This window comes from Heterodontus francisci, chromosome 12, assembly GCF_036365525.1.
Source record: "Heterodontus francisci isolate sHetFra1 chromosome 12, sHetFra1.hap1, whole genome shotgun sequence".
NCBI lineage: Eukaryota > Metazoa > Chordata > Chondrichthyes > Heterodontiformes > Heterodontidae > Heterodontus > Heterodontus francisci.
The window spans coordinates 103,913,032-103,930,971 of NC_090382.1; positions in this window are offsets into that span (position 1 = coordinate 103,913,032).

Consider the following 17,940-nt stretch of genomic DNA (forward strand, 5'->3'; position numbering starts at 1 on the left):
TTCCTAAGACTAGCCAACAGTCAAGCAGTCACATTGCTGAAGTGAGCAAACTTTCACAGGGGAGTATGTGGGCAATGGAAGGTGTGTTTTCTAAAATAGTTTTGTATTTCTTGTGTCTCTGATGAAATAATTTTAAACTGTTAGAAATGAGGACCTAAAGGAGTCCATATCCAGTTTGCATTTAATAGAAACATAGAAAATTTACAGCATGGAAGGATCCCATTTGGCCCATCGTGTCTGTGCTGGCAAAAAAGAGCTTTCCAGCTTTATCTCACATTCCAGCTCTTGGTCCATTGCCCTGTAAGTAATGGCACTTCAAGAGCATATCCAAGTATTGCTAAAATGGTTTTGGGGTTTTGACCATTTTGTAAAAATTGTTCCCTCGACACCAGATTACATAGACACAAATACATATACTCACACACATAGGTACAGACGCATGGACACACGCAGCTTACTCACAGACACCCACACACACAAAACGCATCCTCATCAGTACACACACAGATACACGTGCATTCACACAGGTGAACAGACATACACTCACAAATACAAAGGTACACACACACTGAAACAGACACGTCCCCATGCAGACATGCACACACATATAGACATAAACGCATCAAACACACCCACACTCAAACGCAGATACATACCCTCAACACACGCATACACAGACACATGCACAGACACACATACCACTACACACACATAGGCACACTTACAGGCACACACACATACAGAGACATACCCATATACAAACAAAGAGACACACAGACATACACCCACACATACACATAGAAACACACACAGAGTAATACACATTACTCAGTAGCCTGAACAGTAACGTTCAATCGCGGAGACTAGTTCCTATTTGCTATTCAGTGAGTAGCCTCTAGGAGGTGTGCCAGACCACTGCAGATTGAATCTCTGAGTTGGCAGCTCAGAATTGTTGAGAATTGTAGAAAAAATCAGAACTGAGAAACAATTAGTAAATGTTCCACTAGTGTGGGCCAACATATGGACTGAAAATCAGAGACACATAGTTGCACATTCGCCATAAGTACCCCAGCTGGGGCTCAGTTGGGGGAGAGTGAAAACGGAAACTTACAGAAACAGAGACTTCCCTCTCTCTGGAAGTGTTTGATGCGACAGTGTAGAGGGAGTTTTACTCTGTATCTAACCCCATGCTGTACCTGCCCTGGGAGTGTTTGATGGGACAGTGTAGAGGGAGCTTTACTCTGTATCTAACCCCATGCTGTACCTGCCCTGGGAGTGTTTGATGGGACAGTGCAGAGGGAGCTTTACTCTGTATCTAACCCCATGCTGTACCTGCCCTGGGAGTGTTTCATGGGACAGCGTAGAGGGAGATCTACTCTGTATCTAAACCATTCTGTACCTTTTTTTATTTGTTTATGGGGATGTGGGAGTTGCTGGCCAGGCCCATCCCTAATTGCCATGAGAAGGTGGTGGTGAGACGCCTTCTTGAACCACTACAGTTCATGTGGGCTAGGTACAACCACAGTGCGGTTAGGAAGGTAACATTTGGGATTTATTTCTCTGAAGACCACCAAATATTACATCGTGGCAATGATTGATTTTTTCTGAAGAATACACCAACTGAGAACAAAGAACAGCTAATTGCATACTAGATGTGGCTGAAGAATCGGGAGGAGACCAGTTGGCAGGAGATCCCACAACAATGCAGCAAACTAGGACTATAGACATGACCTCAGGAGGTGTTGAAACTCTGCGTACAGCAGGGGATTTGCTGAGGGATCAGAGTTTACAGCTGGTCTGGTAGTGGGCCGAAAAGTAGTAACTGAAGCCATTACTGTTTTAGTTTCCCAGTTTTTTTGCTTCCTGGGTGGGGCTGAAACCGAAAAGAGTGGGAAGTGCTCAATAGTGCCACTGGAGGTCCAGCACAAGTAAAAGGCTGGCTGTGGCGGCTGGCGGTACTGCAAGCTGCAGCTCCCTGCAGAGAGAAAAATGTGAGGACAAAAACTGCTCTTTCATTTTAAAAATGTGTAAACAAAGAAAGCAGCTGTTGTCTCATTCTTAACAGGGGCAGGCCTTCAAAAATTAACCTGTTTATAAAAGGAAGCAGAAAGTTGTACCTGAGAGACAGAAAACCTTTAAAGCAGCGAGCCTGTGAAATGTGCCTTTGAAAAAGAAAACCTGTAAAAAGTCCTACATTTTTTTTTAAAAATCAGGATTTTCCAGACCATGGCTTTCAGTTATCCAACTATGGATCAAAAGGCATTGGACATAGTGTCTGAATTTTAGCTGTTTTGACATTGGATGTTTCCTGGAACAAGAAGTGAGAGAACCAGAGAAACAAGCTGTGAAGACCAAGTTTGCACTGGGCAACGAGGGCCTGCAATTAATCAACACATCAGGATTATCAGCTGAGGAGCAGAAGGACCCTAGCAAGCTACAGATATTCCTAGAGAAGCAACTCAAGGCACAGGTCAATTTCCGAGTACATAGGCTTGACCTTATGACCTACCAGCAAAGGCAAACTGTGTTAATTGACCAGTTTTTTTGCCAGGTGTCGAGACAAAGCTCAGGAATGCAACTTCCCAGAAATTAAATTGTCGGAATGGGTTATGGAGCTAGTAATCGTGTCTACCCCAATTGAGGCCTTTCAAAAAGCCCTGCTAGCAAAGAAGAAAGGACACACCAAAGATGCACTAGTTAATGATGGAAGGAAATTTGAAGCCATCATGGCTGGGTGCTAACAGTTACAAGCATTGGGGATGGTATGGTAACCAATGCTCAGATGTCTGCTAAGCCTTGTGGCAAGCGTGGCCTGGCTCGCTCAATCCGCAGTTGTCTAGCATACCAGGACCAGTGCAAAGCATGTGGCATGTGAGGACATTGGGCAAGGCAGTGCAGATGGCCGAGCTCAGATACTGCACACAGGAGTGGTGGCAGATCACATGCAGAGAGAACTCTGCAACACAGGATGGCAAATGCAACAAATGGTATGTCAAAACACAACAAAAGCTCAAGTACATCAGCTCAGCAGAGAGACAGATTGCCAGGAGGACACGGATGAAGAATACACTCATGCAAACAGCAAGCAAGCATCTCACATAGTTAATTTGAATTAACATGTCAATGCTATAATACAATCTGAGGCATTCGCCATGATCGGGATTATACGTCCACAGTAGAGTGCCAGGAACGCACTCGGAGTGAAAATCGACACCAGAGCAAGTGCAAATATTCTGCCCATCCGTCGACCTAAGGACATGTATCTAAAGAAATGGGAATCTTCGGTGCTACCCACCACGGCTAGGCTGACTGCTTGCAATGGTTTTCCTATCAAGCGTGTTGGATTGAATACCTTGCAGTCCAGCTATGGGAACTCCGTATGTCTACCACAAATGTTTGATATTGTAGACACAACTGGACCAGCTGTCGCAGAACATCCAGTCTGCCAAGGTTTATGAATTGTCACAATTCATGAAGTCAGTAATGCACCAAAGATGGTAGAAAATATCCAGGTCACGTGTACCAGGTCAGTCCATGTACATGACGACACAAAGGCTCGGAGTCTTGGCATGAAGAGGCAATATGACCAGGAGTCTATCCTTGGGCTTCAATTTGTTGCAGCAATTACCCGGAGGCCAGAGGGATTGCTGGTGATTGGTGATGTTGCCAGTCATCATTTTTCTAAGCTATCTAAACAAGGTAAGATGACGGCATTGTATGACAGGCAAGCAGGGCCAGAATTAGCTCGATTGCGAGTAGGACAGAAGGTCAGACTCCTCAATAATGTGTTGGGAACTTGGTATCCCACAGAGGTTGCTAGGATATGCAAGCAGCCTGAATCGTATAAGGTTCAGACACCCACTGGTGCAATTCTCAGACAGAACCGAAGTCAACTCAGGGAGCTGTATGACAACACTACATGTGACAACGCTGTGGCATCACGGACACGTTCAAAGACAAAGTCTGAAGATGAACATACAGTCTGAAGATGAACATACGGAGGCTACAAGCACAGAGAAAGAGCAAGCTATCCAATGTTCTGAGTTACCAGAGTCTCAGAGGAGTTGTCAAGATGAGTTCAGCTCTGGGATGACATTTACGATAATAAGATCGGGACGAATAAGCAAACCTCCACTACGTTTTAGAGAGTGTTAAACTCCTTTACTTGTAAATAACGTTTTGTTTTAATCATGTATAGTCGGTCCAAACCGCAACATCACAGCATATTGTACATATGTTTTTATCTTTGGAAAAAAGGGCATCTTGTGGGATGACCTTAAGAGGCTGTCAGTAAAGACCACTGGAGGAAGTGAAGTCGTGTCACACATGACCAGGGACTTATGAGTGTAGCCCGACAGAGTAAGATGTGTGTTGGTGTGGCTCCTATAGTAGCTACATATATATTATATATTCTAGTTAAGTTATAATAAAAACCCACATTTTCTTTGGATATTACTTGGAACCTTGTGAATCTTACAATTGTTCACATACCAAAGGAACAAATAATATTACATGCGCCTACAATGGAAAAGTGTTCCATTCTCAACTTTAATATCCCTCAGTTTCATGAGCATAAAGTTCAGTAAATGGGTAAAAAGATAACAGGACATATTTCAAATCAGTGATGAAAGGTCACACTTGTAGAAAGAGGAAATTAATTTTGCTACAAAATGTTGAATTGTAAATCCAATCTTATTAGACATGTGGACCAGTAAAGGTCACCAGCTGTTAATCTTTCACTGTTTGAACTGTCAAAACTGAGCACTGGCTTTGCTGAATTTTTGCTCTTCCATCTCCCAATGTCTCCCAGTTCACCCAACATAGAGCTGCTCCCCTCACAGACCCCCCAGCCAACATCCATCAATCCACTCCTTACCTCTCTCCTGCCCCATTTTGCCAAGTCTCCCCTATTCCACCTTCACACTGCATCCTCCAATCCCTTCCCTTACCACAAACTTCAATTCTTTTTATTCTTTCTCTGGCTATGGATGTCACTGGCAAGGCCAAGAGCATTGGCCAATGAGGAGGGATTGAGTAGAATGGGCCTAGATTCTCTGGAGTTTAGCAGAATAAGAGGCGATCTCATTGAAACAGAAATAATTCTGAGAGGGCTTGACAGGGAAGATGCTGAGAGGCTGTTTCCCCACGTTGGACTTGGCGTCAGAATCTCAGGATAAAGGGGTTGGCCATTTAGTACTGAGATGCGGAGACATTTCTTCACTTTGAAGGTTGTGAATCTTTGGAATTCTCAACCCCAGAGGCCTGTGGATGCTCACTCATTGAGTATATTCAACACAAAGATCAATAGATTTTCAGACAGGGATATGGGTTAAGAGCAAGAAAGAGGAGTTGGCGTTGAGGTTCAACCATGATCTTATGGATTGGCAGAGCAGTCTCAAGGGGCTGTATGACCTACTCCTGCTTCTATTTCTTATGTTCTTATATTGTTGCCCATCGTTAATTGTTCCTTGAGAAGGTGGTGATGAGCTGCCTTCTTGAACTGCTGCAGTCCGTGTGGTGAAGGTATATCCACACTGCTGTTTGGAAGGGAATTGCAAGATGTTAGCCCAGTGACGATGAAGCAATGGTGATATATGTCCAATAGCCTAACGAAACCTGAAATTTGAACACCACAAACCATTTCCACTGTCAAACAAATAAATTATTTGATTGTGACATTTGGGTGTTTAATACCGGAAATGTACTTTTAAACATTAAAATTTAAGTGTAACAATGTTTGTTTGTTGCAATTGCCTAGGCGGGAAAGGCAGGAAAGGGCAATTCTTTATTAAAACGATTTTCAATATTGGCAACATATCCCTGGAGTTTTGAAAGCTTTCGCGGTCTCAAGTTTATCAGTTTAGGAAAGCTGTGAAAAACCCATGGGTCTGTTGGGTTGGTATATGATTTGAAATTCTCACCTAAAAACTAGGAAAGAGACAGCTCAGGCTCATCACAAGGGCACTACGTGAACAATCAAATGTCCAGCTCCACAAGGTGACTCCTGCAAGGCCAGAAATTGATGTGCATTGTGCCAAATTTGTCAGCGAGCAAGCACGAGCTGCAGGTTAATGAGTGAATGGGACTTGGTGCGAGTTTGGATCAAGGTAACAGAGTGCTAAATGAGCTCAATTTCCTGGAGGGTAGAAGATGGCAGGCCAGCTAGGAGAGTATTGGATCCCGTCAATGTCATCGGGGAAGGGGCGGGTTGTAGCTGTCTACACACTGCAGGAAAATTACTCCCACTGCCCCAAGCAGCCAGCTCAATTAACAACCAATCAGTAAGAGACTGCAACCAGTTACTAGACTGAATTTAACCAGGAAAAACATACTATCTCACAGGCGGTGTAATAAGTCAGGAAACAGCTCAAAAACTGTATTGGAGTCACCCCAATTCTAACCCACAGCCCCGTTTCCCCTCAGCAGCACCCTCGCCTGCCCCCAGCCCTAAGCATGCCCTTCCCAACACAGCCTCACACCCCAGCTATGCATCGCCAGCCCCACACTCTCCCAGCCTCACCCTTTTCCCCAAAATTGCACCCTCCCCCAGTATCACCCCCTCCTCCGACCCATCCGTCCCCTAGCCCACCTCCTTCCAGAGAACAACTCCTTCCCTAATACTGCCCCCTCCATAGACCCACCCCCTCATCGAGCCCAACCCCCCCTATTCCAGCGCCCCATATCCCAAACTCCACCCCGCCGGTCCCCCATCTATGCCCCCTCTCCCAGCTCCATCATCACCTACGGACGTGCTCCATCCACCAGGACCACCCTTACCCACAGATATGCCCAGAGATCTATCCGCCAGCTCCTGTTCCGCCTCCCCCCACCAGGTTCGCCACTCCCACAGCCCTGCCCCTTCTGAGATCCACCAGCTCCCCAACTCTGCCCCCTCCCTATCCCTGTCCCTCCCCGTACAAGCCACCTCAGTTCTGCCCCCACCTCCCAACACCTGGCTGGCATGGGGCACATGGGCGTTAAAATGTTTGAGCTTAGTTTTTACTCCCAGCCAGGAATGGGCAAAACAAGCAAGAACAAACAGGCCAGGCCAATTTCACGATCAGACACAACAGCTCACTGTGCAATTTCTGGATGGGATCCTTCAATGGGCTTTATAATGGCTGTTGGCATTAACATAGAGACAGATTAAATAGAAAATTTCCACACATGGTGTCTGTGCCAGCAGAAAAGGAACTATCCAGCCTAATCCCACCTTCCAGCTCTTGGTCCGAAGCTCTGTAGGTTTTGGCACTTCAAGTGCACATCCAAGTATCTTTTAAATGTGATGAGGATTTTTGTCTCTGTCCCTGTTCCAAGCAGTGAGTTCCAGAAAACCATCACCCTCTGGGTGAAAAACAAATTCCTCAACTCCTCTCAAATACTGCCAATTACTTTAAAACTATGCCCCCTGATTATTGGCCTCTCTGCAAAGGGAAATAGGTCCTTCCAATCCATTATATTTAGGCCCCCTCATAATTTGGTGCAACTCAATTAAATCGAAATTGCCAGGGGGATGGGCACCAACATATAGAAGTAGAAAAGAGGAATAAGGTGCATAAAGGGATGAGGTTGTTGGATAGTACGAGAGATGGAAGTAGTACCACATTGGATAGGAGCAGACAAAGAAGGACTACAAGGAATACAAAGACAGGTTTACAAAGCATGCATGTAAACGCACAAAGTATGGTGAATGACATTGGTGAGATTTATTTTATTTATTTAGTTTAGAGATACAGCACTGAAACAGGCCCTTCGGCCCACCGAGTCTGTGCCAACCAATAACCACCCATTTATACTAACCCTACAGTAATCCCATATTCCCTACCACCTACCCACACTAGGGGCAATTTACAACAGCCAATTTACCTATCACCTGCAAGTCTCTGGCTGTGGGAGGAAACCGGAGCACCCGGCGAAAACCCACGCGGTCACAGGGAGGACTTGCAAACTCCACAGAGGCAGTACCCAGAATCGAACCCAGGTCCCTGGAGCTGTGAGGCTGCGGTGCTAACCACTGCGCCACTGTGCTGCCCCAAGCACAATGCAAGCACAAATAACTATGTGGGAATATGATGTAGTGGCAATAACAGAAATGTGGCTTAAAAATGATGAGGACGGGGCACTCAATATTCAAGGATGCAAAGTGTTCAGAAAAGATAGTGAAGGAAATCTTCTACCGACATGTAAATAGTAAGCGGGTAGTAAGAGGTGGAGTGGGACCTATTGGGGACAAAGAGGGTGATATATGCTTTGAGGCACAGGGCAAGGCTAGAACACTGAAAGAGTATTTTTTATTGGCGTTTACCAAGGAAGACGATGCTGACAAAATATTGGTAGAAGTGGAGATGGTAGAGGTAATGGATGAAGTGAAAATTGAAAGTCAGGATGTACTGGAAAGGCTGGCAATGCTTAGAGTGAATAAGTCACCTGGTCTGGATGGCTTGCATCTCAGGTTGCTAAAGGAAGTGGGAGTGGAGATAGTGGAAGGGCTTGCTATAATCTTTCAATTATGAAGGCGTCAGAGGATTGGAGAGTTCATTCAAGAAAGGATGTAAAGATATTCCTAATAACTACAGTTTAACATCCGTGGTGGGTAACATTTTAGAAACAATCAGGAAAAAATAATCAACAAGTACTTGAGAGGTTTAAGTTAATTAGGAAGAACCAGCATGAATTTGTCAAAGGTAGATTGTGCTTGACTAATTTAATTGATTTTTTTGATGAAGGGAAAGCAATGGATGTTATCTATATGGATTTTAAGAAGGCGTTTGACAAATTATCACATAAAAGACTGGTTACCAAAATTGAGGCTCATGGATTAGAAGGGTCTGTGTCCAATTGGATAAAAAGTGGCTTAAGGACAGAAAACAGCGAGTCATGGTAAATGGTTGTTTTTCAGACTGGAGGATAGTAGACAGTGGTGTTCCCCAAGGGTCATTGCTAGGATCACTGCTTTTTTTGACACACATAAATGACCTGGATATTGAAATACAGAGTCAAACTTCAAAATTTGCCCATGATACCAAACTTGGAGCTGTGGAAAACAATGAGGATGATATCGATCAACTACAACAGGACCGAGATAGGCCAGCAGAATGGGCAGACAAGTGGCAGATGGAGTTTAATACAGTGAAGTGTGAGGTGATGCATTTTGACACAAAGGATAGGGAGAGGCAATATAGCCTAAATGGTACAGTTCGAAACAGTGTACAGGGACAGAGGGACCTGCGGATTCATTGTATTGATGTTTAATGGTGGCAGGACATATTGAGAGAGTAATTAGCAAAGCATATGGGATCTTCATCTTCATAAATAGAGGCATAGAGTACAAAAGCAGGGAGGTTATGCTGAACCTTTAAAAAGCTCTGGTTAGTCCACCATTAGAGTATTGCAAAGAAGGGTCACTGACCCGAAACGTTAACTCTGCTTCTCTTTCCACAGATGCTGCCAGACCTGCTGAGTGATTCCAGCATTTCTTGTTTTTATATTAGAGTATTGCGTCCAGTTCTGGTCACCACGCTTTAGGAAGGATGTAAGTGTCCTTGAGAGGGTGCAGAGGAGATTTACCAGAATGGATCCAGGGATGGGGGAATTTAGCTACAAGGTTAGGTTGTTCTCCTTGGAGCAAAGGAGATTGAGTGGAGATCTGATGGAGGTGTACAAGATTATGACCGGTTTAGATAAGGTAAACAAAGAAAATCTGTTCCCATTAGCTGATGGTACAAGGACTAGGGGACACAGATTTAAGGTTTTGGGCAAGAGCTGCAGGGGGAATGTGACGAACTTTTTTATGCAACAATAATAACAACTTATATTACAATAGTGCTTTTAACATTATAAAATGTACCAAAGTGATTCACAGAAGCATTATAAAATGAAGTATGACATCAAGCCACAAAAAGGAGATATTATGGCCTTACAACCAAAAGCTTGGTCAAAGAGGTAGGTTTTAAGGAGCGTCTTAAATTGAGATGGAGAGGCAGAGAGGTGTAGGGAGGGTATTCCAGCGCTTGGGGCCGAGGCAACTGAAGGCACAGCCACCAACGGTGGAGTGATTAAAATCAGGGATTTACAAGAGGCCAGAACTGGAGGAGCACAGATACCTTGGAGGGTTGTGGGGCTGGAAGAGATTACAGAGTGTGAGGCCATAAAGCGATTCGAAAACAAGGATGAGAATTTTAAGGTCGAGACATTGCTTGACCGGGAGCCAATGTAGCTCAGTGAGCACAGGGATGATAGGAGAATGGGACTTGGTGTGAGTTAAGACACAGGCAGCAGAGTTTTGGGTGACCCCAAGTTTACAGAGAGTAGAATGTGGGAGACCAGCCAAGAATGCATTAGAATAGTCTAGTTTTGAGGTAACAAAGGCATGAATGAGGGTTTCAGCAGCAGATGAGCTGAGGCAGGGGCGAAGCTGGGCGATGTTACGGAGGTGGAAATAGACAGTCTTAGTGATGGCATGAATATGAGGTCGGAATCTCATCTAGGGGTCAAATGTGACACCAAGGTTGCGACAGGCTGGCTTAATCTCAGACTGTTGCCAGGGAGAGGGATGGAGTCAGCAGTTAAGGAATAATGTTTGGAGTGGGGACTGAAAACAATGGCTTCAGTCTTCCCAATATTTAATTGGACAAAATTTCTGCTCATCCCATACTGGATGTCGGAAAAGCAGTCTGACAATTTAGCAACAATGGAGGAGTAAAGAGAAGTGATGGTGAGGTAGCAATTGGTAAAGACCTGGAACTCACTGCTGACATGGGTGGAAGTGGAGATGATGAATGACTTCAAAAGGAAATTGGATAGGCACTTGAGGGAAATAAACTTAAAGGGCTACGGAGATAGTGTCATGGAATGGGACTAATTGGATTGCTCTGCAGAGAGCGGCATGGACTCAATGGGCCAAAGAACCCTCTTTCTGTGCCGTACGCCTCTATGTCTCTATGACTTTCCTCAGCCTCTCCGTTCTAAAGGAAACAACTATAGCCTATATAATCTTTCCCTCATAGCTAAAATTCTTCAGTGCTAACAACATCCTTGCAAACTATCTCTGTACCCTCTCTAGTGTGACCACATCTTCCCTGTAAGGTGGTCACCAAAACCGTACACAGTTCCCTAGCTGTGACATAGCTAGTGTTTTATACAGTTCTATAACATCCCTGCTTTTTTATTCTATGCCTCAGCTAGTAAAGGAAAGTAGCCCATATGCCTTCTTAACCACCTGTTCTGCTATCTTTGGGCATCTGTGGACAAGCACTCCAAGGTCCCTCTGTTCCTCTACACTTCTCAATAACCTACCATTTATTGTGTTATTATTATTCCCTTGCCTTGTTTGTCCTCCCCAAAAGTATTACCTCACACTTGTCCAGAATAAATTCCATTTGCCAATTTTCCGTCCATCTGACCAGTCCATTGATATTGTCCTGCAGATTATAGCTTTCTTCCTCACAATCAACCAAACGGACAGTTTTTGTATCATTTGCAAACTTCTTAATCATGTCCCCTACATTTAACTCGAAGTCATTGATAAATCCCACAAAAAGCAAGGCACCTAGTACCGAGCCCTGTGGAACCCCACTGGAAACAGCCTTCCAGTCACAAAAACACTGTCAGCCATCACCCTTTGTTTCCTGCAATGGAGCAAATTTTGGATCCAATCTGTCACTTTCATTTGATCCCAAAGGCTGTTACTTTACTGACCTGTCTGCCATCTGGGGCCTTATCAAAAGCCTTGATAAAATCCATGTAGATTACATCAAATGTGCTACCCTCATCGATCTTCCTTGTTACCACCTCAAAAAATTCAATCAAGTTCGTCAGGCATGACTAAAAGCCTGCTCGTGTATGCAATTGAAACCTGACCCAAACCTGACAGAACTACATCCAAACCGAACCCCACCTGGCCTGAGTCCTTTGATTTTTTCCTGCTCCCAACCCGACCTGACCCGACTACCGGAATGAAGTTGATTATATCAAAGAGGTTGTGCTCTACCTTGGATGAAATTTCTCACTGCAAACTAGTGCAGAGTCTGGATGCACGTTTCCCGCCTTGACGTCCTGGCTGTTCAAATTTTGAAGCTTTTTCCTCCCTGACCAAAAGACAGCAGCACTGTGTCCGACCTGGCCCGACCCGACTCTAGCCTGGATGCCGGACCCGGGAGAGGGACCCGACCCCAACCCGACACATGTCGTTGGGTCTGGTCGGGTTCTGGTCGGGTAGCCATGCTCTAGGCATGACCTTCTCTTAACAATTCCATGTTGATTGTCCTTGATTAATCTATGCCTTTCTAAATGATGATTTATACTGTCCTTCAGAATTTTTTCAATACTTTTCCCACCACCATGGTTAAACTCATCGGTCTGTAATTACTCAGTCTATCCCTTCCTCCCTTTTTAAACAAAGGTACAACATTAACAGTCTTCCAGTCCTCTGGCACCATGCCTGTAGCCACAGTGGATTGGAAAATGATGGTCAGAGCCTTTGCTTTTTCCTCCTTTGCTTCTCTTAGCAGCCTGGGACACATTTCATCTGGGCCTGGCAATTTATCCACTTTCAAAGATGCTAAGCCCCTTAATATTTCCTCTCTCACTATGTTTTTACCATCCATTATTTCCCACTCTTCCTCTTTAACTGCAATATCTGCATCAGCCTCCTCTTTTGTGTATTCACTCAGAGCCATACCCACATCTTCCGCCTCCATACACAGGTTACCTTTTTTGCTCTCTGATCAATCCTACTCTTTCTTTAGTTATCCTTTTGCTCTTTTATTTATTTCTAAAACATCTTTTCTTTGATTTTACGTGCCAATTTTTTTTATGCCCGCTGTTTGCTTTCCAGATTTCCTTGCGAATTTTGCCCCTGTACTTCCTATACTCCTCTCACCTTTCTGCAGTGTTGAGCTCTTGGTATCTGACCATATTCAAGGGACTCACTCCTGTTTGATGTGTTTGCCTGAGAAGCCGAGGAAAGGGCCTTGTGAAGTAAAGAAAGGGACTGGAGAGATTGGGTGCAGACCATCCCATTGCTAAATTGGTGCACTTACTGTTATATTCCGGAAAGCTTGTTGACGGATTATGCTGGAGCCAATCTTTACTCAGTCTTGCATTTATTTTACAAAGTAATAAGATTACAAACATGCAGCTCCTCACTCAAACCTTCACCCAGTTTCAGTAAGTGCCTCCTTATATATATACTCAAGTAAGACGCTAAGTAACACCCTCCGCCTGCATATGATTAAGCACAATTAACACATACTACCTGCTTTACACCTGAGAAACAGGCGCAACACACACCAATATCCACCCAATCCATCAGCAGCCTCAGAAGTTCTGGTGAGAAATAGGAGCTCATCTAGGTGATGTCAGAACTGCAGCCCAAGATTGCTTAGGGGGCACCATCACCCTGACTGCAGCTGTCCTGTTTACAATCAGGCTGTAATATAACTCATCTGTTAAATTATCAGGCTCCATTACCTGCCCAATAACCAACTACATTAATGTTCCGTGTTATCTTAGACCCTAGGACAGCACCTTAGACCAGAGCAGGAGCAGTCGGCGGCGGACCTGGGAGGAGGCGGATCCGGAGAGGGACCTGTATAAAGAAAGAGCGGGGCTCGAGGCCCTTAATTACCTGAGGAGTGGAGCGGCAGCAGGCGGCTCTCTGTGTCGGCACGCGCTGGGTTTGAAAAATGGGGAAAAGAAACTACCAGTGACATCACAGGAAATCTGTAAACTGATTGGTTGGTTATCAGAGAATCAGAAAATCAGAGAAAAAGAAGTTATTTTTTTAAAACCCCTTAAATAGCAACCTTGTAAGTGATAAGGTTAGTACTACTAAGCTTTTTTAATGAGTGTAATTTATTAATAATTACTAATTTAGAATAGTGCTGGTTGGACGAGTGAGGCTATGAGTTGCGTGTGAAGGATTTCACTGACTAGGGGAAGGAGATGCTCTTTGCTGTCTTTCTTTTCTTTTCTGTCTTTTCAGCCTCCACGGGTACAGGGGAAGAAGCTGACTGGCAAGTGACGGGTAAGTTATTCCACTTATTACATTAGCATTAATTAGTTTGTGAAGCTAAGTAATGGCAGGGCAGCTCGGCCAAGCGGAATGTGCCTCCTGTGGCATGTAGGAAGTCGTGGACGCACCATGTGTCCTAGACAAATACATCAGCAGGAAGTGTCACCGGCTGCAGAAGCTTGAGCTCCAGGTTTCGGAACTCAGCTGGAGTCACTGTGATGCATCCGCGAGGCAGAGAACTACGTGGATAGCATATTTCAGGAGGTAATCACCTTAAGAGAGCACAGGCAGAGAAGGACTGGGTGGCTGCCAGACAGACAAGACGGTCAAGGCAGGTAGTGCAGGAGTCCCCGAAGGGCATCCCACTTTCTAACCGATATTCAGTTCTGAGTACCGATGGGAGAGAGATGAATGCATGGCTGGAGAGATGGTGCAGAAGGGAGGGCTTCGGGTTTTAGCAAGGCGTTTGATAAGGTTCCCCATGGTAGGCTCATTCAGAAAGTAAGGAGGCATGGGACTCAGGGAAAGTTGGCTGTCTGGATACAAAATTGGCTGGCCCACAGAAGTCAGAGGGTGGTAGTAGATGGAAAGTATTCAGCGGTGTTCCACAGGGATCTGTTCTGGGACCTCTGCTCTTTGTGATTTTTATAAATGACTTGGATGAGGAAGTGGAAGGCTGGGTTAGCAAGTTTGCCGATGACACGAAGGTTGCTGGAGTTGTGGATAGTGTGGAAGGCTGTTGTAGGTTGCAACGGGACATTGACAGGATGCAGAGCTGGGCTGAGAAGTGGCAGATGGAGTTCAACCTGGAAAAGTGTGAAGTGATTCATTTTGGAAGGTCGAATTTGAATGCGGAATACAGGCTTAAAGACAGGATTCTTGGTAGTGTGGAGGAACAGAGGGATCTTGGGGTCCATGTCCATAGATCGCTCAAAGTTGCCACCCAAGTTGACAGGGTTGTTAAGAAGGCGTATGGTGTGTTGGCTTTCATTAACAGGGGGATTGAATTTAAGAGCCGCGAGGTTATGCTGCAGCTCTATAAGGCCCTGGTTCGACCACACTTGGAATATTGTGTTCAGTTCTGGTCGCCTCATTATAGGAAGGATGTGGAAGCTTTAGAGAGGGTGCAGAGGAGATTTACCAGGATGCTGCCTGGACTGGAGGGCATGTGCTATGAAGAAAGATTGAGGGAGCTAGGGCTTTTCTCATTGGAGCGAAGAAGGATGAGAGGTGACTTGATAGAGGGGTACAAGATGATGAGAGGCATAGATAGAGTGGATAGCCAGAGACTTTTTCCCAGGGTGGAAAGGGCTATCACCAGGGGGCATAATTTTAAGGTGATTGGAGGAAGGTTTCGGGAAGATGTCAGAGGTAGGTTCTTTACACAGAGAGTGGTGGGTGCGTGGAATGCGCTGCCAGCGGTGGTAGTAGAAGCAGATACATTAGGGACATTTAAGCGACTCTTGGATAGGTACATGGATGATAGTAGAATGAAGGGAAGGTAGTTAGTTTGATCTTAGAGTAGGTTAAAGGTTCGGCACAACATCGTGGGCCGAAGGGCCTGTACTGTGCTGTACTGTTCTATGTTCTATGTTTCTGGGACATTGGGACAGGTTCTGGGGAAGCTGGGACCTGTACAAGCTGGACAGTCTACACCTGAACAGGACGGAGACAAATATCCTTTCAGGAAAGTTTGCTGGTGCTGTTGGGGATGGTTTAAACTAGTTTGTCAGGGGGATGGGAACCTGAGCGCAGTCTTCAATAGGACAATTTCAGGGCAGGGAACAGGAGGCAGAAAATTAGTGAGTGACTCTGAAAGACAAAAGAATCAAAGGTTAAAAAGTGTGCAGCAGAGGAATTTGACAGTGTTAAAGGGTATTGATTTAAATGCAAGGAGTATAGTAAATAAAGCCGATGAGTTGAGGGCACAGACAGACACATGGCAACACAATATCATTGCTATAATGGAAGCTTGGCTTAAAGAAGGACAAGAATGGCAACTTAACATCCCTGGATATAGAATTTTCACGCGGGATAGAGAGGGGGATAAAAAAGGAGGGAGTGTAGCATTATTGGTTAACGAATCATTAACAGCTTTGAGGAGGGATGATATGCTAAATGAATCATCAGGCCATATGGATGGCGATCAGAAACAAAGAAGGGGCAGCCACACTACTAGGAGTGTACTATAGACCCCCAAATAGTGAGAGGGAGATAGAAGAACAAACATGTAGGCAAATTTCTGAGGGCAAAAACTATAGGGCAATAATAGTTGGGGATTTCAACTACCCCAATTTCAACTGGGATACAAACAGCGTGAAGGGCTGAGGGGTGACTTAATTGAGGTGCACAAAATTATGAGGGGCCTGGATAGAGAAGACAGGAGAGGTCAATTACAAGGGGGCACAGATTTAAGGTGATTGGTAGAAGGATCTGAAGGGACATGAGGAAAAACGTTTTCACTCACAGGGTGGTGGGTGTCTTAAATTCGCTGCCAGGAATGGTGGTGGAGGCAGAATCCCTCAATTCTTTCAAAAGGTAACTGGACATGCACCTGAAGTGCTGTAACCGGCAAGGCTATGGACCAGGTGCTGGAAGGTGGGATTAGATTGGGCAGCTAGTTTTTTCGTCCGGCACGAACACGATGGGCTGAATGGCCTCCTTCTGTGCCATAATTTTTCTATGGTCCTATGGTTACTTCAATTAATTCATCCAAATGGAATTGCATATGGCCTGTAATTAACAGACTGGCTTGTGCTACAAACAGAGGTTTCCAGAGCATTTGGAAGTGGTGTTTTTTTTCAAACAGAAGCAGAATAAGCTGGAAGCTCTCAGCAGGTCAGACAGCATTTGTGGAGAAGCAGAAATCAGCCTGCTGAGTATCTCCAGCTTTTCAGTTTCCTTTTTCTGATTTCCAGAACATGTATATTTTATATTTTTTTAACACCAAATTTCCCTGTTACAACATTTGAAAAAAAGGTGTTCAGACTCCTGTGGTCTTAAAGCCTCAATATTCAGAGCACACTGCACAAAATTCAGCAGTAACTAAATTGTTGTTCTATTTATTATTTGCGGTGGAAGTTAATTTAGAATTCAGTCCATGCTGAGAGGAGAAACTGCTTCTACTGATTGCTGGGCTAGATTGAGAGTCCCTTCATTATGACTTCATCCAATCCCATCACAAGCATCATTCACCCAGGCAGAAATAGGCTGTCACTTCTGACCAAGATTTGCTTTTATTATGCTTCCAAATTTATCACCCATCTTTATAGATTTGTTCCTGCACTGCTAAACCAAATGTATTAATGAGCTGAGCGTGTTACAACTGATAAACTGCCGGCTGTGTTCTGAGATTGGTACTTAGTGTGAACAGCAATAACTTGCATTTATATAGAGCCTTTAATATAATAAAACATCTCAAGGTGCTTGACAGGAGCTTTTTCAAACAAAATATTACACCACGCCACATAAGGAGATGTTAGGACAGATAAAAGCTTGATCAAAGAGATAGGTTTTCAGGTGTGTCTTAAAGAAGGAGAGAGAGGTGGAAAGACAGAGAGGTTTAGTTTTGGGCGGCACAGTGGTTAGCACCATAGCCTCACAGCTCCAGTGACCCGGGTTCAGTTCTGGGCACTGCCTGTGCGGAGTTTGCAAGTTCTCCCTGTGACTGCGTGGGTTTCCGCCGGGTGCTCCGGTTTCCTCCCACAGCCAAAGACTTGCAGGTTGATAGGTAAATTGGCCATTGTAAATTGCCCCTAGTGTAGGTAGGTGGTGGGAGAAAGGTGTGGATGTGGTAGGGAATATGGGGTTAATGTAGGATTACTATAAATGGGTGGTTGTTGGTCGGCACAGACTCGGTGGGCCGAAGGGCCTGTTTCAGTGCTGTATCTAAAAAAAAATTTTTAAATAAAATAAAATTTAGTGAG